This window comes from Abrus precatorius, unplaced genomic scaffold (assembly GCF_003935025.1).
Source record: "Abrus precatorius isolate BTA unplaced genomic scaffold, Abrus_2018 Scaffold9, whole genome shotgun sequence".
Taxonomy (NCBI): domain Eukaryota; kingdom Viridiplantae; phylum Streptophyta; class Magnoliopsida; order Fabales; family Fabaceae; genus Abrus; species Abrus precatorius.
The window spans coordinates 5,968,457-5,992,377 of record NW_020874439.1 but is presented as its reverse complement, the minus strand read 5'-3'; the positions used below and the strand labels follow the sequence as shown (position 1 = coordinate 5,992,377).

The window sequence follows — 23,921 nt, the reverse complement described above, 5'->3', positions numbered from 1 at the left end:
TCCTTATTTTGAATATGTACATATGCATGAATATGGTGGACTGAGTCCGAGGGAACTAGCTCTCGGCAATGATTAAAAAATATATGTTGGACTGATGAACTATAGAAAGATGAGATAGAAATATGGAAAGGGAAAAGAAATGAGAAAGGATTATGATAAGGACAAGTATAGATAGTTCAGAGGTATACTGGAGTGTAGAAGATAGAGAAGACTGAGAAGTTTTAGGGAAATGAGGGTGGTGAATGTTCCTCTTAAATTCCGCAACACAAATGAGAGTAGGAACACCACAGGCCTCACACTCATTTCCTGACAAATACTCCTGACCATACTTTTGCTAAAAGGGGCTGGGTCGGCACACGTTGTATCTGTGTAGCTGTGGCTATCCAGCAACTATCTATGCTAAGGAAGACCTCGAGGGATCCTAAGGGCAGTGGAATTGAGCATTGAAAGGATCAGTAATAATGAACCTAAATTGAATGCTTAATTAATATGGTTATATGATGCTGGGTTGAACTCTTGTTTGTATTATTGAACTCTTTAAGTATGTATGCTTAGTAATGAATATAGAGACTCATCCTTATGTAAACGTTTCAGCGAACCCAGATGACAGCACCCACCGAAGGGATTAGACTAGTAGAAAGTTCTGTAACTAATAGATTAAATTATGTATTTAATGAGTACTAGAGACTTAGTTTCTTTAGAATTATTGTATATGACAGTAATGTATCTAGTGAGATTATTATGATGGAAATAGAATTAGCTTTTAGCATTCCTTTTGATTTTCCTGTAAGTAGAATTTATCATATCCTCTGTATTTATATCTTTCCTGGTACCGTAAGGACCCCAGCAGCAGTGACATATCTGGTCACGTATCACGACCATGATCACCTTGGGAGACAATCGTGATAGACATTCGAGTAAATCACGGGTACTCAGGTCACTGCAAATTCGGGTCATCTGTATCTCGGATCAGATGACGATCTGAATTCTAAGGATATAGCAATGATAGAGGGTTGGCACGGGGATGATTAGTGCCACTTGGTCATGTGATGGACAGGCTGCTCATTAGGACTTATATTATTTTGAGTATTTGTAAATATTAGCAAATAGTCCTAATGTATTTTGGTAACTTTTATGAATAATTATAAATATTGATATATTTTTTCTTATTATGAGAACAATGTAGAATCATGTTATTTTGAAGTTTTTCTTAAATTTGGTTTAATTACTATTGTTTTATTATTCAAGCTCTTGTAATTGTAAGAAAAAGTAAACAGAATATATGATTATTATGTTATTATATTCGCTCGATAATATAACTTAATTTAATTTTCCAATTTATTTCGAACTTGTACTATTATTATGATAATTAAAATTAAGGGTGTTACACCAAGAACCTAAAGAGTCCAAAGTAACTAAAAGAAGTAGATCTATAGGGGCTGATTCTAAAATACAAAAAGAAATTCCCCCTTCAACCCCAACTTTAGCAAGTCAATCTACACACTAGTGTGGCTAATGGGCATGCTCAAGTAATTACTAAAATGATGGGTCTGATTGAAACCTAAACAAGAACAAATATCCTGTACTAGAATAGGATCACAAATTTAGAAAAGAAAATAGAGGATTTTGCCTGGTTAACTGTTAAACTAGAAGCTGCAGAGAAAGTATTAAGAGCATTTCTAATCACTTCAACATTGGACCTATCAGTTTTAACAACTAAAGTTATATCATCAGCAAAAAAGAGGTGGGAGACCCTAGGGCCTTGATTGCTGAAAGAGAAAAGGGTGCAACTACCAGCAGTAACAAGATCCTAGATTAAATGCCCTAATCGCTCCAAGCAAAGAACAAAAATATAGGGAGATATAGGATCTCCCTGTCTAATTGATAAATTCATATTTTTTTAGTATTTTACCTTACTTTTAATACATTTGATATAGAAAACATGATGGAGAAAGCTGAAAAACTCATAAAAATAATAAAATTGTTCAAGTCTTTTCTAAATAGTTAGTTGTTTAAATTTTGTGAATTTTCTGTGTAAAAATTACTGATTAGAACATATTTTGTAGGAAATTATGAGCTAAGTTCATAAGGCTGGAGGATCAAGAGAAAAATAGAAGAAAAGTAGCAATTTTGGAGACAAGGAACAAAGATTGATGAAGATAGCTATTAGGCGTGATCACTATTTTAAAGAAAAGTGATCATTCCAAAGCCTAAATTCAAGGATTTACCTGTGCGTTACCACTTTTTCTTACAATAGTAACCACTCCCATGAAGAGTGATTCTGCATTATCACTATTTCTTATAATAGTGATCATTCCAGAGCTGGGTAAGAAGAACAAAGTGATCACGCGCAGCATTTAAAGGCAAAACTAGCTGCGCGTTACCACTTTTACAGAAAATAGTGATTGTTCCAGAGAGCTTTTCAACAAAACTAGTTGAGTGTTACCAATTTTTACCACTTTTTCAGAAAATAGTGATTGTTCCATAGAGCTTTTCAACAAAACTAGTTGCGTGTTACCACTTTTTCAGAAAATAGTAATTGTTCTAGAGAGCGCTTTAACAGAATAGGATGCGCGTGACTCCGATTTTGTACAATAGTGAACACGCGCATGCCATTAGGAGCAATTAACCTCTGCATTGCTACTTTTATTAAAAAAAAAAAAGTAATTGTTCTAGTCATAAAGGTTACCAAAAAGGCCTCTTTGTGGTTATTTATTAAAAAATAGTAATCACGCCAGAAAAGCGGGAAATTCTATAAATATGCGTTAGCTCAAACTTTTTGTATCTTTTGTTCATTTTTTATTTTCATTTCATTTTCTTATCTTGAGAGAGTCTGAGAGAGAGATTGGGAAGAACACCAAGCTTCACATCTTGAGGAATCAGATTGAAGATTGGATTGAAGATGATTCTTTTCTCATCTCCTTCTTCTTTTTCTTTCTCTTTTCATTTTGTAATGGCTGTCTAAACTCTTTGTAGTTAGGGATTTATGGATCTGAAATGGAAGTGTTGAATTGATTTTGGATCTGAACTTTGAGTATTTGATTGGATTGAGTAGTTGATTCTATTAATCAAGTAGTTGTTGAATGAAAAATCGATTTACTAAACACAGAGAAGCTTTTATCAATGGAAGTTGAAATTGTTTCTCAGATCTGAATTAACTACCAAGATTATTGATTTCTTAGGGTTAAGTCATCTTAATCTTGCAATCTTTTGGTTTCTAATGCTTAATACAACATTTAATTGAATCAGATCTAAGGAATTAGGATGATTGAATTGAATGTTAGAGTCATTGCGTTAAGGAATTAACCTTTGATTACTAAATCATAAAATTGATTGTCATTCAATCCAAATGCTTGAAAGTTAAGAACTTGATTGAATTACCACTAAAGTTTTGGTGAAATAAACTCCTAACTATGTTTCATACATCTGTTTCAATACACAAATTCGTAGCTTTTGCTCTGTTACGTTTTTTTGAATTTTGTACTTGTTAATTTGCTTTCAAATATTACAAACTCCAATTTACTTGCGTTAGGCTTAACTAATTGTTGAATTGTGAAGTGATACTTGAGAAAACTATTCCCTAAGGACAATATTTGGGACTCAAACATGATTCCAAGGTTTTATAACTTGCTACAACAATACTAGTACACTTGCTAGTCAATTTCACTTTTAGTGCAACTGTTGAGAAAGTAACACTAATCCCTCTAGAATGTTTAAATTTCTCAATTCTACTATTATTCCAGTTAATAGTCATAGATGTAGAGGAAATGCATTGATATATAAGATCAGACAAATCATAGTTAAAACCATTTTTTTGTATAGTGTCTTTTATGAAGCTCCACCTAAGCTTATCATAAGCCTTTTCTAGATCCAACTTTACAATCATGTACTCATTCTTGTTTTTCAGTCTATTAAAAGAATAAACTATTTCTTGGAGAGTTAATATATTATCAGTCCCTTGCCTACATTTTCTAAAACTAGTTTAATTGGGAGAGATTAGAAAAGACATAGTTGCATTGATTCTCTTAGCTATTAGCTTAGTTAGAATTTTGTAGCTAACATTACATAAAGAAATGGGTCTAAAATTACTCACATATTCAAGATTATCCTTTTTAGGAATGAGGGTAATAGAAGTGTCATTCACATCAGCAATGTTCGAGGAGTTTTTGAAGATATAAAAAACAAACATACAATTAAAAGGGCCTAAAAGTTCTTATGATTTTTGAAAATTAAAGCATGAATGCCATCAGGACCAGGGGTTTTGAAAATTCTTATACTAAATAAGGCAGCTTTAACTTTTGTAAAAGAAATATCAGAGTTTAATAAAGCTAACTCATCATTCATAAGCCTGAGAAAAGTAGAGGTAGTGAGAAGAAGAGAGCCCATAGACTCATAATCATGATAAAGAGCCTAAAAGTAATGAACAACCAGAGTTTTAAGCTTAATAGGATCATAAACCTAGTTGTTCCTATCATCCTTAAGAGCCTTAATCAAGTTATTTTGTCTATGAATTAAAACAGATTTATGAAATAAACTAGTATTCCTATCCCCTAATTTGAGCTAGTTAGACTTATAATGGTGAAACTAATACGTTTTTTCATGATTAAGAATTTCTTGGTATTCCCTTCATAGAGAATTCATGAGATTTATAAGAAAAGGATTATCATTACCAGCTAATTTACAAGAAATTCCCCTCAATTTATTTAATATTCTTCTCTTCCTATTAAGAATATTACCAAACACATTCCTATTCTAGTCAGAGATGTTTTCCTGGAAAGAAGATATATTCTCAGTCCAGGTTCTAGATGCAATCCAGGAATTCTTGACTTGGTTTGGAAAATCACTATGAGTAAGCCAAGGGGCAAGAAACTTAAAAGCTCTATTATGAGGGATAGATCTGGTCCCATCTCTAATTCTCAGCCAGAGCCCATGATGATCAGATTTGAGAAGGGGAAGGTGAATAAGGGAACTATTAGGGAACATCATCCTCCAGGAGTCACTCACCACAACTCTATTAATTCTTTCCTTCATTTGACCTTTATGCCAAGTAAAAAGGTCTCTTTTGAAACCCAAATCTTGAAGGCCATAATTATTAAGATAGTCAGCGAACTGTTGAATAAGTTTAATATTGGCTGGCCTCCCCCAAATTTTTTTATTTTCATAAAGAACTTAGTTAAATTCTCCAGCAACACACCAAGGTTTATTGACATTTATGCTAAATTCAGACAAAAGATCCCAACAATTAGCTCTCAGCCTTCTTGGGGGCTAGCATACAAAGCTGATAATATCTAATCTCAATTAACCATACAAATATTTAGGTGGATCATGTACTTATTATTTCCAAATAAACCAACTTTTATTTTATTAGTATTCCAGCAACACCATATACCCCTAGAAAACCCAACAGCATCCACTCTAACTCCCCCATCCAAATTAATTTTTTTAAAAACCCTGTCAACCTTAATAGAACTAATTCTTGGTTCAAATATAGCAATAAAGTCAAGATTATGAATTTTAATAAGATCATTCGTCATGCTGTGAAACGTCTTACTTCCAGCCCCCCTACAATTCCAAAACAAGCAATTCATATCACTAGATCTTATTAATAGTTGCATCCTCAAGATGCTGGCCTATACTTATATCATCATTAGATACCACAACAGTATTAGTGCCCTTTTGAGTGGTATTTTTGGGATTTTCAAGCTCCATTAAAGATAGACTATCGGGAGGTTTATCAATAGGGTTGTGTTCTAAGAGACCTTGAGATCTCCCTAAAAGTCCAAAATTATGGCCTGCTAGATCTTGGATAGAATGGCCTAGATTAGGGTCACTTTAGATTATATTCTAAAAATAATTCACTAACAACATAATGTCTTGCATTTCATGATTTTCAACACTTTTAGATTTTATTAGATCAGAGTTTGGCACCACTACATTACCCTGAGAAAGATCGCATTTCTCACTGCCTCCTTTACCAAGATTAGGTGCAAAATGAGCTTTGGAAGGTTTTTTAACATATTCACTCACCTTGGAACCATTGGACATTTTAGAGCTTAGCCTATAAGTGCTAGAATTCTTAGGGTAAACAACATTCTTACACTGAGGCTCAAATTTTCTAGGAATGGCATATTTTAAGTTCTCATTTATATTTTGCTCAAAATTGTCAAGAATTTCAAATCTAGACCTTAGATGAATTTCTTTTTTTTCTTAGCCTGGTTCATGGAGGACCCAACAATAGGAGGGAAACTTAATTTCTTCCTAAAATGTTTATTTGCAAGCATCCAAGGAAAAAATTGGTCCTTTTCTATATCAGTTATGTTATCATTGTCAAGCATTACCAAATCATTACCAATGATATGACTACTACTTGTATGGCTATCATTTTCCCCTACATCGTTAATTTTGTTTTCTTCCACCTTTAAATTAGCCCTAGTATTCTTGATGTTTTCACTACATTGCTTTTGTCGGTGCCCATACTTCCCACAAATAAAACAAATGAGATGCAGCCCTTCATACTTTACTTTAAATTCTTGTCCTAACACATTGAAAGCTGGAATCAGTTTCTTTTTTAAATCAATTTCTATATAGATTCTAGCAAATTTACCCCTAGCTACTAAGGAGGTGTGGGGACCAATCCTCAGCATTGACCCAAGGCAATTCTCCACTTGCCATAAAAATTTGTTATTGTAGAGTTCAAAGGGAAGGTCAAGAATTCTCACCCAAACTGCTATCCTTTTAAGGTAATAGTCTTACGGTTTAAAGAGGGGTCTCCACCTCTGCACTAACAAATAATGATCCAAAATTAACTAGGGCCCTTTAAAAAAGGCGTGTTTATAATCCTCCATACTTTCAAACTTAATGAGAAAGAAATCGCTATTCAGATCAAGGATTTTTAGGGACCCATGTTTATCCCAAATATTACTTAGCTTCTGGTTTAAAAAACTGAAACTAATTAATTTTCTTAACAATTTAACTATAAGTGTAAATTTTCAAAGAGTACACCACTCCTCGTAGTCCTCCAAGGGAATCTTTAGGTCAGGAAACAAGTTTTGCATTTTATCATCACTCTCAGTATCATCTGCAACCTCAAAAATAATATTCAAATCATCCAATACAGTTTTAATAACTTCTTCACCATTTAAAACCATATCTACCTCATTTGATTCTAAGGCCTTATCTTTATAGGACGAAAGCTTAGGAAAACAGGGTATAGAAAAAGCACCTAGTATGTTGCAGCATCAACAGATCTTGCCTCTTCTTGCATGCCTAAGATCGGCGTCTCCTTTAGCCCCTTCATTTGTCTTACCTTCTTGATGCTTCGATCCATGAGATTCATCTTCTCTATAGACTGTTTCTCCACCTCATGCTTCTCCATGTTCTCCGGACCCTCAAGATAACAAGTAAAGGACCTCTATCCCCTTCTCATAATGATTTTTCCTTCCTCCAACACTTCAGAAAACTCTTGCGACCATAGTCGAATCATTAGGGCAAGAACCTTAGGAACACCTCCAAAACCCTCTTTTCTTGAAAAAAAAAAGTGTGGCTTTTGGCTCTTTTCGTGAGAAAACCCTAAAAGTTATTATTTTAATACATTGTTATTGTAAAGTTTTTAATTAATTAAATAAAAACTATCACTATAAATTTTAAAATAATTATTATAAAAATATATTATGCAATAACAATGTATTATGCAATGTCAATAAATATTTGATAGATTTTATGCAGTGATTTTATTTTAATCTTTAATTCTATGTAGTGAATTTTAATCTTCAATTTTATTTTATTTTAATCCACATTTTTTAGGTGTCATGGATAAAAGATCCAAAGTTCGGGGGCGATGGGTACCATATGACAGAGCTGCAATTAGTGAATTTTTGGAGAATCCTCTTCAGATGAACGAAGATGAAATGTGCACATATCGGAGGTTAAGAAGACAGATTCAAGGGTTTAATGAATATAAGACTGTTGAGATCTTATGCTTGCCTGGACGCTCATTTGAACAAACATGCAGGAAAAGCAATAAGGATACTGAGAGGAAACATTAAGTCCCTCGCTCAGATTGGGATGACATTTTTGCTAGCCAACATAGTCCCGACTACGCATAGTTCGTATTTGAATATGCCACGATGCTACCTATTGTACTGTATCCTAAGTCACTGCTCTGTGGACATAGCCACCATCATATTTGAAGAGATTTATCAATTTGTCATAAATGAATCAGGCAGGAGCTAGGCCCCCATATCCTTAGGCTTCCCAGCTCTCATCACTACCTTATGTGCTGCCAACGGTGTAGATGTAATACCTTCTGACAAAATTTGGCCAGCCATTGACCGAAAATTTGTAGAAAAGAACTGCATCAACCCAGATGAGCACCCACAGGATCCAAATGCACCACAGGTGCCAGAACCCCCACCAGCAACTCTAGCAGTCCAGCCACCACCATTCATGGCAGCTATGATGGAGTACCTCTAGAGACTTGAAATTCATATGCACCACCTGGATGACCAGCAAGCAGCTAACCATAGAGGCCAAACCCAGCTCAACAACCCCTTCTATATATACTTTTTCCGCTAGTAGTTCCCCAATCATACTCCATACACATGGCTCACACCCGAGCAATTTGCAGCACATGTTGCATGGCCTGGGGAGAGGCCTATCTTTCCGGAGGGAGTGGGAGCTGAACCAGAACCAATAGAGGCAAATACAGAAGGAGAGAGACCAGAAGGAAAAGATAAAGATGTTGAGAACATGCTAGAAAGAACTACATAAGGGAATTGTAAAGAATAAAACATAGGGCTTTTATATTTATATTTTTGGTCATCTTTTAATTTTATGCTTCAGTTTATGTTTCAGTTTATGGTTTTGAAGTTCAGTGTTTTTATATAGCTTTAAGTAGTATTTTAATGTTAGTGCCTAGTGGACTGTGGATCTCAACTTTGACTGGTATTGTGAATGTAATTTCTTAGTCAGTAAATAGAAATCATTTTTTTTAACTTAGTAGAAATATCTCTTGACAACATTCGGTATAGTGGGTTGTTCATTAGTACTAAACTAGTTAGTATATTTGTGGATAAAAGAAAAGACCTCAAAATTTTTGTGAAACATTTTTGAGAGTTCACTGAAAATTCTTCTTGATTAAACTTGTTTGGAAAGAAATCATTACCTAATATTTGAAAGTGAATGTAAATTAAGATGATGCGAGTCTGGAATGAGGAAAAATGTGGTTGTACTCATGATTCAAGTAGGAAAAGGTTGCTATGCATGATTAAAGTTAAACAATGAGCTGACTTGATCTAGGAATTAAGCTTGAAATCTAAGTGAGTTTGTACATCCTAAATAGTTAAATTGAGTACCATCACTGTGTGATTGTGGTTGATATTGCTTGAATCTTTATTTCATCACTGAGCACAATAAGCTTGGGAAGTGATCAAGGCCATCCATGTCAACATAAACTAAGGCCAAATAGCCAACCTATAAATGATCTATCCTTTGCACCCTATTTGAGCCTGAAAAATATTAATTTTATTTTGGAAAAACCTTTCCAAGCCTTAAAAAAAATTCTATCCCTTCCTTTTCATTTAAATTATGAAGAAGCAGAAAAATCTTGCAAAGTGAAGGAGGCATGTTTGAAAGGCGAAGACATTGTGAACAAATACCTATTCCCCTGATTGTGAAATGTAAAGAAATACAATTCAAATGCAAAATTGCATAGAAAAGAAAATAGAAGAGAAAAGAGCAAAGGAACAAGAGGCATTTGAGACGAAAAGATTAAAGGTGGAGCAAATGTATGAATTTTAAAAAAATTAAAGAAAAAATGACACCATGGGTTGAGTCACTCTCTGCTTCCTCATAATTTAAATGGCATGTTGTCACCTAAAAAAACAATTTTTATCTTGAAGCCCAGTCACATTACAAACCGAAAAGACTTTAGTGATCTTAATTGTTGTACTATTGTGATTTTTCAGAGATGGATATCAATGTTGACTTACATGCAGAAAGTGATGGGATGAGAGAAACACTTAACTTGATGAAGTTCATTGTTAAAAGAAAAATTTCAGTCGCGAGTTTGAGAGACTCCTTTGAGTTTAGTTAGTCAAAGTTCTGCTTATTTATCTTTAAATGATTCAAAGTGAATTTGCATCTTGTTTCTACTTAATTTCGGGGAACCATTTTGAATTATGAAGGACTGGTTAAAGCATTTTTTTCTTTTTTTCGGATGAGTGAAAAGAATAGGAGTGATTTCTATCAAACAGTTTCTATAACTTGGTTTGATAAGGTTATTTTGTAAAGCTTTAGATACTTTGCTTGAGGACAAGCAAGATTCTAGGTTTAGGGGAGTTGATAAGTGCTTAATTTGAGTATTATGTACATTGATTTGAGTATTTAATTGCTCCAAAGTTAGGAATTTGAATGTTTATCTCCTCTTTAATCATAGAATTTAAGTTAGTTAGCTTAGTTAATTTAACAATTGAGATAGATATTCATTCTTATGCCATTTTTTGCTTAATTTCTTATATCCAAGAACTTATTGAAGTGGAAGGCACATGGTAGCCTAATCAACTCTCGCTCAAGCAAAATTATTTCGCTTGAGCGATAATTTGCGTATTAGAACTAAGCCTCTACCTTATTTTTGCTCAAGCGATAAGTCCTTGCTTGAACAAAAATTCATTTATTCTAGTTTAAACAAGGAGAATCAGAGAGAAGGAGGTGCGAAGTAAGGACAGGGCATAGATAAGAGAATTAGGGCAAGAAAGATTTGGGAAATCGGCAATCTTACCTTTTTTCTCTTTTTTTTTTTTACTTTGTAATGGCTACTATAAGTAGCTAAAATCATTGTGAGATTGGATGTAATCTTTTACTCTAAAGTATTTTGGGGTGCATTTCTAGGTGCAGTCTCGTTGTAATGAAAGAGTCTCACTGTAGCGAGATTCTGCAGAAACCAAAGTGCAGTTTCCTCTGAGTTTTTTGCTGCAACAAGAATATTTCGCTGTAGTGAGAGTGTCATGACCAAAGGGGTATTTGAAGGGGAAAATCATTTCACACTTCTCCCTTCAAGCTCTCTCTCATTTCTCTCGACTTTCAAGCCATTTCCACTGAATAAATCACCTCCAAGGCCATTTGGAAACTAGATTGAAGGTTGAAATCACGTTTGGGGCGTCTGGAGGTAAGTGTTAATGGTTAGGGTTTTGAGTTCTCATCCCCATCTCTATTTTCTTGATTCTCTAGAGTTCTCATGGAATTTCTCCATGTATTTAGGATGAAACCTGTGTAAGGGGCGTTTCCATTGATTGATTTCATTGTGGGTCTTCGATTTGAGGTAAAGGGGACTCTACCCTATCTCATTGTTCTTGATTTACCATTTATTTTGCCAAATATTGCATTGTGATTAAGATAGAGGGTAGAAAATGTGTGTTGATGGAAATTATGGTGTGTTTGAATACAATGTGATGTGTGATGAGATAGATGAACCATTGTGGGTGGTTGTACTGTGTGAGCATGCCATTGCTTGATGATTGAGTAATGTAGATATGAATTATGTTGAATGTTAAATGCATGGAATTACTGTGTTAAATGTAACGCGAATAAGTATAGGTTGTGTGCCGTGTGCAAATGTGAATATTGTGTGTGTAGCTGAAATGTGTGTGAATGAGGCATGTTACATGCGATTGTGAGTATGCTATGAATGGTTCAGCGATATACTGGAGGTATGGAAGATAGGCACGGTAGAAATAACTAGGGGAAGAAAGAGTGGTGGTGACACCAACAGTTGTAACGCCTCGAATTTTTGTAATATTAATTATTGATATATATATATATATATATATATATATATATATATACACACACACACACACACACATACATGTGTGTGTGTACATGTTGGCTTGAGGCTAGGTCTGGACTGAGGAAAATAGGCTAAGTGTTTGGTGCAAGGTGTTCTTGCTGTAGCGGAGGCCCTAGGAGGAAAGGGGCGAGACTGTTGCTTTCTCGCTATAATGAGAGATATCTCGCTGTAGCGAGAGAGCGGTAGCGAGGGGTGCATTTTTTGGTGTAGTCTCATTGTACCAAGATTCTGTAGAAACCAGACTGCAATTTCATCTAAGATTTTCACTGTAGCGACAAGGTGTGTCGCTATAACGAAAGTGTCGTGATCAGAGAGGATTGAAAGGGGGTTAGGGTTCGGAGAAGTTCATTTCTCACCTACACTTCGAAATTTCTTTGATCCTCTCACTCCCAAACCCTATTCTACCGATTAAATTACCTCCAAAGCCATTCAGAAGCAAGATTGAAGGTTGGATTCGTGTTGAGAATGCTTGGAGGTGAGTTTTAATGGTTAGGATTTCAATTTTTCTTTCCCCTTCTCTGTTTTCGTGATTTTCCTAAGTTCTCATGGAGTTCTTCCGTGTATTTAGGACGAAATCCATGTGGGAAGCACTTCCTTGGGTCGATTTGCATGTGGGTCTTCAATCCTAGGTAATAGAGACTCTACCCTATCTCAATGTGTGTGATTTACCGTGTATTTTGTTGATTCTTGTAATGTGGATGAGATAAGGTGTAGGAATATATGTATCTTGATGAATTTCGTATGCCGAATATGAAGTATTAAACATCGGTTGATATTATTTGTGTAGAAAGTGGTTGAATGATGATTTGAATATGATGAAATGAGTGGGTCATAGTAATATTTGATAAGAGCTATATGATTAAGCATTATGTGATGAAATGTGGGCTATGTGCCGTGTATTGTAAATGAATGTGGGCTGTGTGTCGTGTGCAAGCATAAATATTGCGTGTGTGAATGGGGCGTGTTGGACGCCATTGTAATAATGCTATGAATGGCTCAAAGATACACTGGAGGTGTGAAAGATGGGGACGGTAGAAATACCTTGAGAGGAGAGAGTGGTGGTGACACCAACAGTGAGCGTGGGTGCACCACGGGCCGCACACTATCTTCCTGACAAGACCTCTGACCACTACCTTTACCGAGCGACTCGTGACTGCCCATATGATATCTGTGAGGCGGGGGTAACTGACGACCATCCATGGTATAAAACTGTGATAACAATACCATAGTGAGCATGGCTGCATGCAGTGAGCACACGCGTGTATAAATGTTTTGGTGTCATGAGTGCATTGGTTATGAATTGAAATGAAATGTGTGATAATGTTGTTTGTGATAATATTGTGTAAAGTATGTGCAAGGTGACACTCTATACTTGTTTGTGTGTTGGGTAGTGTAGAGCACTCACCCTTACATTCATTTTTGAGGTAATCAAGATGATTAGCACCGGACTCAGTGAAGTGGTGGATGGAACTGTTATAGGCTTAGGATATTATTTTGAAAATGTTGTATTTGAAATGGTCCTGTAGCAGTTATTTGATATAAACTTGTAACCTTTTCCTCCATTTCAAAATATTTTATGAAACCATATGATGAACATTTTATTTAAATGAAAAATTTTATTATTCTCATTTTTTGAAATTTATTATTTAGAAATTAAATTAAGGTGTTACAACAGTGAGCACGGGTGCACTACGGGCTTCACACTCTCTTCCTAACTAGAGCTCTGACTACTACCTTTGTTGAGCGACTTGTGACCGTCCACATTGTATCCGTGAGACGGGGGTAACTGGCGACCATTCATGGTGAGAATTTGTAACCACAGTGCTACAGTGAGCATGGCTACGTGCAGTGAGCACACCGATTGTAATGTTGAAATGGAATGCATGACGAGTGTTGTTTATGATTGATAATGTTGAGTAGACTATGTTAGAATATATGTGAGATGTACGAGGTGAGACTCTATGCTTGCTTGTGTGTGTGAGATAGTGTAGAGTATTCACCCTTACATTTATTTTGTAGGTAATCAAGACAATCAGCACCGGACTCAGTGAAGGGGTGGATGGAACTGCTATAGGACTTAGGATATTATTTTAAAATTGATGTATTTGAATTGGTCCTGTAGTAGTCATTTGATATAAACTTATAACCTTTTCCTTTATTTTGAGACATTTTGATGACACCATGTGTTGAAAATTATATTTAAAAGGAAAATTTTATTATTCCTATTTTGAGAAATTTTTTATTTTGAAATTAAATTTAAAGTGTTACAGACATCATATGAAAGAAATTCAAAATAATATTAAACAAATCTATAGAACTCAAAAAAAAAATACAAATTAGAAGAGTTTCCAATAGAGAAGACGCAAGAAGAGCTTTTGGTCCCAAGATGCACTCCTAAAGCTCTGATAGTTGTTAGCGACTGGCTAACACCAAGATTGATGATGTAAAAGAGATGTGTAAGAAAATATGAGATAAAAACAGGATGCCTAAGTTGATCCCCTAAGGTATCTTTTATAAGGTTTAAAAACCCCAAAATTGCTTAAGGTTTAGGCTTCCCGCAGGTGAGCATGACATGCAAGGCCATCAGCACAGTTGTGGATGTGATCGAAGCATTCCCATGCTAGATGTTGGAGTCTGGGTGTGTTGACTATAGCGAAGCCCTATTCTCCAACTAATTTAGGCTCAAAATGCACCAAAAATTCAATTGTAGTCTTCTTATATTAATCTACACAATTAATGTATAAATTATTGTAAAACTCAATTAAAATAATGATCACATATAAATATATAGACTATAAAAGCATGTCAAAATACAGATTTATCAGTAACATTGATGAGACAACAAACAAAACTACACAATCAAATAATAGCTACTTTAAAAAAGCACCTAACAAATAGAACTTTATATATTATATAATAGATTTGATACTCAATTTTGTATTAATTTTAATACATTGTTAGTGTAAAGTTTTAAATACTAGTAATTAATTAAAAATCATCAATATAAATTTTCAAAATAATTATTATAAAAGGAATTTATAAATTATCTTAATATTTACCATTTTTTTTCATATTATAGCATGAGAAAATTTTGCATACAATGCTCCTTAACTTCTAATTTTTCAATTAGCACAATATCATGGAATGTCAACAAATATTTGATTGAAGGACAAATTTTATCTAGTAATTTTATTTTAATCTCATATTAGATTTTAATCCATTATGTAATTTCTATTTTTATGTAACTATTATGAAATTATTATTCTCATTGATCTTAAATTACTTGATTCTAATATAGTTCTCACACAATTAAGAGTTTAGAGAACATTAACCAGAATCTATTGTTTTCTGATGTTACCTCTCTCCTTGATGTTATTGAGCTCTTAGTATTTTTTTTAACTCTTCCTTCCTCTTTTAGCTTCTCTTTGATGGTTGAGAGAAAGTTCATTTCTTGTAATTATCGTGAGAGACCGTAAAAATGATAGTCTCGGTGATAAAAAATACTATAACTACTATTTTGTAACCGCTCTCTTATTTTTATTTGAAGGAAAAAGGGAGAATTTCTTTAATAATTGTATTTACAATTATATCCTTAATGACTCTATATTTTATATTTAATCATTATCTTATTAAATCATTAATTAGAGTTATATTATAAATTACATAAGTTACTATAATAAGATTATTAAAATAATCTAACACTTAATTTTATCTAGTTACCCACTCAAAGTATCTTCTTGAAGAATTCACGGTTCTGTAAAATAAGAGTCCAAAGGCATATCTCAAATAATTTATGTTGTTGATTGGGAAAACTGAGGATCTATAGAATATGCACCGAAAAAATTAAAATAATCAAGCATAGAAACTTAATAATATGTAATAAGTCAACTTGAAAATGCTCATTGAGTGTCCTTACCTGGAAGAAATAGATATCACGCTGTGAAAGAAATAATTTTCTAAAACTTAAAATTGTTAGTTTTGAATCTAGTGAATATTAGTTTTGGTAAAAATATATACAAAATTGTAAAAGTAATGATTATAAGAGAATTTATTGTCATGTATAAGAATTATTGAGGTGCTGATTACGGTCATATCAAAATCTTGTATTCTATCATGCAAAACACAAATACTAACTTCCTCCCAATTTTGCTTTTTTAGAATATATGTTGTTACACCCATATATCTATTGGCACTTCAATTTAAAAGAAAATTATATAAAATACTTTACCAATATAGTGTAGTTATAAGAAAGAAAAATATATATACTTCAGATAAAAATTACTTAAAAAAGTTATTTGAACTTAATTTATAATCTCAAAATTATAGACATTGTTTAAATTTTTTTAACTAAATTAAATAATTATAAAATGATGACTAAAAGATGAGAGTGCATTAGCTATCAATGAGTTATAATAATGCAGAATCTATCCCACATCATTTTTTTGACTCGACTGCTGCACAGAAAAGATGAGCAGAACCGACAAGTCACACTAATTAATCTGAACTTTTGATTAAATTATTATAATATCTAACTGCAGAAAGAATCTCCCTTCATTATATATTTATAATACTAAATTGAAGACAAGATCGAAGCTTTGAACCAATAAGACTTAGAAATGGTGGTTTGACTGACATTGCTAACTACAAAAGTGTCCCTGTCCCTGGCAGATATAAGAGCAACAATGTTTATGCTGTGGCCATTGCGAATCTCAAACTGAAGACAGTGCAGATCTATTTTCCTCTGAGGATGGCGGAACACATTCCATTTGCTGTTGTCTCTAATCTCATTCACAGGTTCGTTTTCCACCCTTTCTTCATTTTATATAACAACTATCCTTTTCTTTTCTTGCATAACATGCTTAGCTTACGGTTTAGGTTTTTTTCCCCCTGTTTTCTTAGTTCGTCTGTTTGTTTTAGCATTCACATCATTTAGTTTTTCTTTTTTAATTTTCATATTGGATAATATCTCTTTTACCGTTGTTCAATAATTATGTTATATTTTATAATTTTTAATTTGTATCTTTAGTATTAATGGTGAAAAAATATTATTCAAATTAATATTGATAATATAATTTGAAACAAAAGTATAGAAGACAAAAATTAAACCCTTCAAAAATTAATATTGGTAAGGATTTGTAATTGAGCCGGCCATTAACAAATCATGAATCAATCTATTGAATTTCAAGATTATTATTACATGTTTTTGCTGTTACATCAAATCTCAGGTTGGCTTCCGCAGATTTTCTTGAATTTGGAAAGCATTATGATGTGACGGAAGAGTTGGAAGAGCTTAAGAACACTGTTGAATCCATCAATGATAAGCTCCTTGATGCCGAAGACAAACAAGATCACGACGGTGGTGTGCGAGTTTGGATCAGAAGGTTCAAAAAAGTACTTCATCATGCAGATGAGTTCTTAGATGAGCTTGCTATCCAATTCAGGAGAGACAAATTGGGTGCAGCAGAAGGAAAAGAAGTAAACAAGGTACTTCTTTCCATTTCATCTTCAAATCAAATTCCTTTATATAGTGAGATGCCTGACAAAATTAAAGAGATACGAGAAAGTTTCAATGGTGTGGTAAAAGAAATGAAAAATTTGAATTTAAGCCCAAGATCAGGGGTGGTTAAGAAAACTAACAGTGGATGGAGGGAAACATGTTCTTTTGTATTAGAATCAGATATCATTGGAAGAGATGATAGTAAAAACGAGATTATTAGTCTGTTGAGACAACCGCATGAAAAGCACACAGTTTCTGTGATTGCTATTGTTGGCATTGGTGGTTTAGGGAAGACGACTCTTGCTCAATTGGTGTATAATGATTTGGAAGTGCAGAATTTTTTTGAAAAGCGAATGTGGGTGTGTCTATCTGATAACTTTGATGTCAAAACTATTCTGAAGAAAATACTAGAATCAATTACCGGTGACCAAGTTGAAGACAAGTTATCATTAGGCAACTTGCAAAGAAAACTTCATGAAAATTTAAGTGGTAAGAAATATTTGTTGGTGCTTGATGACATTTGGAATGAGAGTCATAAAAAATGGGCTGAATTGAGAACTTACTTGACGACTGGTGCTCAAGATAGTAAGATTTTAGTGACAACTCGAAGTGAAATCGTAGCAAAGACAATGACTGCCAACACTTATCATTTGAAAGGGTTGACTGAAGAAGAATCTTGGTGTCTGTTGAAGAACATTGCATTTGAGGATGGTTCAAGACGAGTGAATCAAAACCTAGAATCAATGGGAAAGGAAATAGCCAAAAAATGTGAAGGGGTTCCACTAGCCGTTAAATCGATGGGAGCCTTGTTACAAGGACAAGATGAAGAAAGTGAATGGGAAGATGTTTTACATGGTGACTCCTGGAAATTATGTGAAGAATAAGATAGTATCATGCCAATTCTAAAACTCTGTTACCAAAACTTCGTGTAACTCAACAATTAGTTTGTTTTTCTATCAGAGACAGTTTGTTTTTGTTTTAGCGGAAACTTCGTGTAACTCAACAATTAGTGCAATCATTTGCGCCTATTTGCTTTGCTAATAAAATACGTTTAACTAGTTTGAGTAAGTGTTCATTTGTTTCAAAGATAAATAGAAATTATCCTAATAATATTAATTTTTAATTGTTAAACAATATGAAAGAATGTCAAATATATTTCGGGACAGATTGAGAACATTATCGCTGTGTACTTTATGTTAAACTTGATTTATGACTGTAATTACGAATAACTATCGGTTGAAGAACTAAAACTTAAGAAATTTAGAATTTAAAACTGAGTTGATTAATTTACACTAAATTTCAAAGAACTCTCCACCACAAGAAGTTTATTACTATTCTTCATAGGTTTTTGATATTTGAGCTTGTAATTCTCTAGGATTCCTTTTTACCTTTTTGCAACTTTGAGTTAGTCTTCTGTTCTTCTCCATTTGAAAATAGATTTAGTACTTTCATATATTAATTTGTTTGCTATATGATACATGATTAATCATTTGATGTGATTAATTCTATATATATATATATTTTACTTAATTCTCTTCCATTTTAATTTCTTATCAAACAATCAACTAGTATACCATCTCTTGTTAATACTTGAAAAATACATGAGTTTAATTAAAAATATAATATTTAGAGATGAATCAATAAGGAAAAGTAAATTAATATTTATTTTAAATAATTCTATATTATTTTTAATTATTAAATTAATTACCTTTATATTAAACCCACTAATGGAAATAACATTATGGACTTTTCATAAGCTCCAAATAGTTTAAAATGTTTCTCGTAGTCAAATAAAAAATTTTCATGTTATTAATAAAAAAACAATCCTGGTGGGGAGATAATGGGTACTAGATTCATTAACTTTGGATTCAAGAAATCAGTTTTCCTTTTTTCTTTCTTACCTTTTATTTAAAGCACAACTACTATTTTCAGTAGTTCAATGACAAAATGCATTTATTAGAATGCTACTTTGTCTTAGTCATTGGTTTTAAGAAGAATAGTGTATATTACCTTGGAAATGCCAAAGCGCAACACAATTAACTAATTTCAAAAGCAAAAATCTAAAACCAACGAATTTATTAGGAGATGTGTGGACAAGAATTTATTGCTTCAGTTAAGCAAAGAGATGCTTGATATGCTTTCAACGTAGCTTCAATTACTGCCTTAATTTTGATGGTGTGCACTAACGCAAATTTGTTTATTATTGCAAGAACCCAAGGAATTCCAAGAGATATATGGGATAGGTTATGAACAAGAACAATCAAATCTATGTTCTAACTTAGATCTAGCTTGTATTCCAAGCCATAGTTAATCCCTGAAGCGAGTGGTTTCCGTATCAAGTTCATGTAAAAATAAATATAAATATAATTGAACATCATTCAATATATTTAACAATTCAGATTGAACTATTTATTCAGTGGCCAAGTTCTTAAACTAATCATAAATATAAACTTGAAATACTTACTTAACTAGAATATTTGACATATCTTGGGTATAAGAATATTTCTACATATTTTGACTAATAAGAATCTAAATCTAGCATCCAGCTCAAATGTGCAGGTATTAAAGACTAATAATGGTAAGTTTTTATATCATATGAACTCTTTTTTACCAAAATTGTAATACTCCAAAATTTCAGTACTCCTAAATTAATTATTAATCTTATCAATTTAAATAGTTTAGAATTAGATTATATATGAAAAGTTAGAAATAAAAACACACGTAGTTAAATTTACTTAAAAAAGAGACAAATTAAAAAAAATTGAATAACAAATTATAGGGTAATTCAATTTTAATGAGAATAATTATCCAAAATTTTTCTAAATAATTTTATACCATCTTAATTATGTATTACAAAATGTATAATCAATTGGGAGGAAATAAAAATAGAAAATTAAAAAATAAGTTACAAAATTGGCCAAAAAGACCAAAATATCTAGAAAAGGCCTAGAATGATGATCCAAGTTGGATAAGGAAATGGTCATGAAAAAATTCTGAAATTTTTATGACAAATTATTGGGTCAAATGAGGTTGTTATCATTCAAGAACCAATCCCAAACCTCAAATAGAAAATTTAAACTAATTTTTACAAATTCAGCACTCAAAGCGGTGTAAAAAAAGGGGGGGCTAGGCAAATTGGCCAAAACTTCCAATTTTATAATCCTACCTTACCGAACCTAATTGGTACGGTTTGGCATGAAAAGGAGACCAAATTTTCCAATGGTTAGACAAGGAATTAGCTGAAGTGAAGTAAACCAATGAGAAAAAAGACTTTGATTTACTAAAACTCCTTGATTATGACATAGAGTTAATGGTTCAATTCCTAACCAAGAAGACAAACCAAATGCCAATCAAACCCAACCAAACTCAGCCAACAAATAGTATTATGTGAGAAGAAAAATCTGAAGTTAGAAATCAAGAACTAAAGCAAACTAAGAGGGCACACTTAGGTCAACTAGATGACATCATAAGAGTCCAAAATATCCACTTTGAGCATGATTATTGGGGATGACTTTTCACCATGATAAAATCCGAATTTGGGGAAGGCTCTAACTGCAAAGTTACTCCACTTTAACCCCTCTAAATATTTGTGAACTCCCTGCCCAATAAAAACCAAGAAAAAATTTTGAAAAGCATTCCCCAAAGACAAGGCCTAAATTTACATGTAAATGGAGTAAATTTGAAGACTTAGCAAAATTCCTAAATCAAGCCAAACCAAACTCTTTTAAACACCTGATCACATCTAACACATGTTAAAAATAAACCCCACCACACAGCCATGTCACTCTTCAAGCCAACAAAGTAGGAAAAACACCAAATAACACCACCTCCAAATTTAGCAAAAGAACTTCAACATTTAAGGACCTTCTTGGGCACACTCAAAGATGACTTGGAAGAGAAGTAAAGAGGCTAAAACCAAACCAAGAAAAAGAGGAGGAAGAGGAGATTAACACACCCTTGCAACCTCACCCATAAAGACAAAGACAAAATTAAGAGAGGAGAGTATAGTTCATAAATTGGGAGGATACTTTTGTTAATTAACTTTAAGTCAAGAGGAACCCTTAACCCTTTATATTGAATGAAACTTTCATGGTTCTAATTGATATATAAAAACAAAATTGATTGGAACAAGAAAATCGTTAAAAACAGCAAAAACAAGAAATTCTACAGAAAAATCTTAACAAATTGTAAATGGGTATTTTGAGAGAATTTTATTGATGATTTTGCTTGTTATGCATTATTATCATGCTATTATGTTGATTATATATGAATCCATGTCTTGAAATTGATTGAACATTCTTTTAAAGTGCTCAATAAATAATGAAGTGTTTTCTGTCATAAATTGTCTACTATTTCTATAAATATTTTTTTTAATGCATGATCTGAGTTCTAAACTTTTGTTTAACTTTTATATGGCATAAATACTCCAAAATTAATTAGAAATTCATGATTGGGTTTTGGTAGAACATAAAAAGGGATTTTCGTAAATTTTTCAGAGGATTTACGATTTTGAGATAATTATAACTACTTTGTGTTAATTTTAATTTTCAAAAATTTTAAGAAATCATAAAAATATTCTCAATATATCAGCTCATATTAGTATAATATTCTTGATATTTTAGATTTATTTTGAATTGAAATGATATTTTAAATGTATTTTTGAAGATTTTAGGTAAAAGAGCTAAAGGAAAATGATTTAAAAATTGAAAATTACTAAGAAATAAATTATGGAATCATGGAAATTTTTGGAACCTTTGAAGTATAAGAAGTATATGAAGTTGACTAAGTTATTGAATTAAATTTGAAAAATTGGACCTTTAAATAAGAAAATATCATGATTGGACCATAAATAGACTTCAAAAAGTTTAAAATAATTAATCACATGAGTGGTAGGACCAAAAGAATATTTTTTACCATATTGAGACTTCGACAATGACTTAGTAGCAAGAGAAAAACGTGCTGAACAACTCGAATTTTTCAAGTTTTGGTAAAAAGACCTATTTTGCAATTATCATAAAATAAAAGGACTGAATCACAAATCATGTAAAAATGAGACAAACTTTGCAAAAAAAAAATTTGTTAGTATTTTATTCGTGTCTACAAAAAAATTTTGAAAATTTTTCCACTGCTTTTAATTTATTTTGATTTAAATTGAATTAGTTATGATTTTTCTAATTTTCTGCTACATGAAAATAGTATTCTAGGAGCACTATGTCTTGATTCAATTTTGTTTTAATATCTATTTGTGAAGTTATTTTATATTTATTTTTTTATGAAAATAGACTTCTTAATGGAATATTTCTCACTAGTTTCACTTGATTTGGATTTGAAACAAAATAGATATGAATTTCTGAATATTATGATATGTGTAAATGATTTCCTAAGAACATTTCACTTTAAATTCCTTTCATCTTAAATTTGATGCATGATGTTATTTTATTTATATTTGCGTATGAAATTAGATTTCATAAGGAAACCATGCTCCATACTCACTGAGTTTACTCAAATTGGAGCTAAAACAAAATACTTATGATTTTCTCAAATTGCTGTTATATGCAAGTAATTTTTTGTGCATGTTACTAAGAAACTTAATTTCATTTTTAAGGATATATATGGCGTTATTTTATTATTAATTTTGCATGAAAATAGACACTATAGGAAAAATATCCTCACTGATTTTATTAATTTTGGACTTAAAATAAAATAGTTATAATTTTTCTATTTAACTGATTCTAAGAAGTAAATTAATGTGAGTAACAGAGAATGGTTAGGGATGGTTTTGAAATATGAAAACGATGAATTTTTACTTGTATTTTTCTGTGTAACTATATAATCAAAGTAAAAGAATGCCACTAGTTTCATAAATTTTAGTGGTGAATTGAATGACTTATGATTTCTCTAATATATTGTTGCTTAATTATGCTAACATGTGACATGTACTGATAAATTAAAGCATAAATTAATGTCTATGAATAGTTTGATTTTTAAAGTACTTTTACTTAGAAATAGACATACTAAGAAGAACAATCTCACTAGTCTCATGTGTTTTGGATGAGAATTGAATTTATTACAAATTTTACAATTTATTGGATTCTAAAAGTGGCATCATATGAATGGTAGAAAGAAACTAGGTTAAGTGTCATTTTCTGTATATGAATTATTTATGTGTGTATTTTCTTTTTTGAAAAATAGAAACTTTAAGGAAAAGAAAAACCCAAGTGATTTCATGATTTTTGAATTTGTATTGAATTAGTTATGAATTTTACAAATTGATGCATGAAATCTGGAAAAATCTAAAAATAGCCATGTCCATAAAATGAATGATTATCTTGTTTTAAGGGATGAATAATTATGATAGATATGTATCCAATGGACAAATTAATAGCTAGAATTCATGTTGTGATTATGAAACAATTCAGGGATAGTGGTTGAAAACATCAAGTACAGGCAGGGGGCAAATAGTGTTGGTTTTACCATAGGGGATAGCAAAGTACTCAAGTCTTAGCAAGAGACCAAACCTAACTAATTTGTGTCGCAGGCAGTGGAAAATATGCTAAACTATCTCGATAGGCACTAGAG

At 32.3% G+C, this 23,921-nt stretch overlaps 1 pseudogene; it reads left to right on the top strand.

Moving 5' to 3' along the window:
• The first annotated feature begins 16,592 nt into the window (after positions 1–16,592).
• LOC113850663 overlaps positions 16,593–23,921 on the top strand; it is a 94,176-nt pseudogene continuing 86,847 nt past the window's right edge.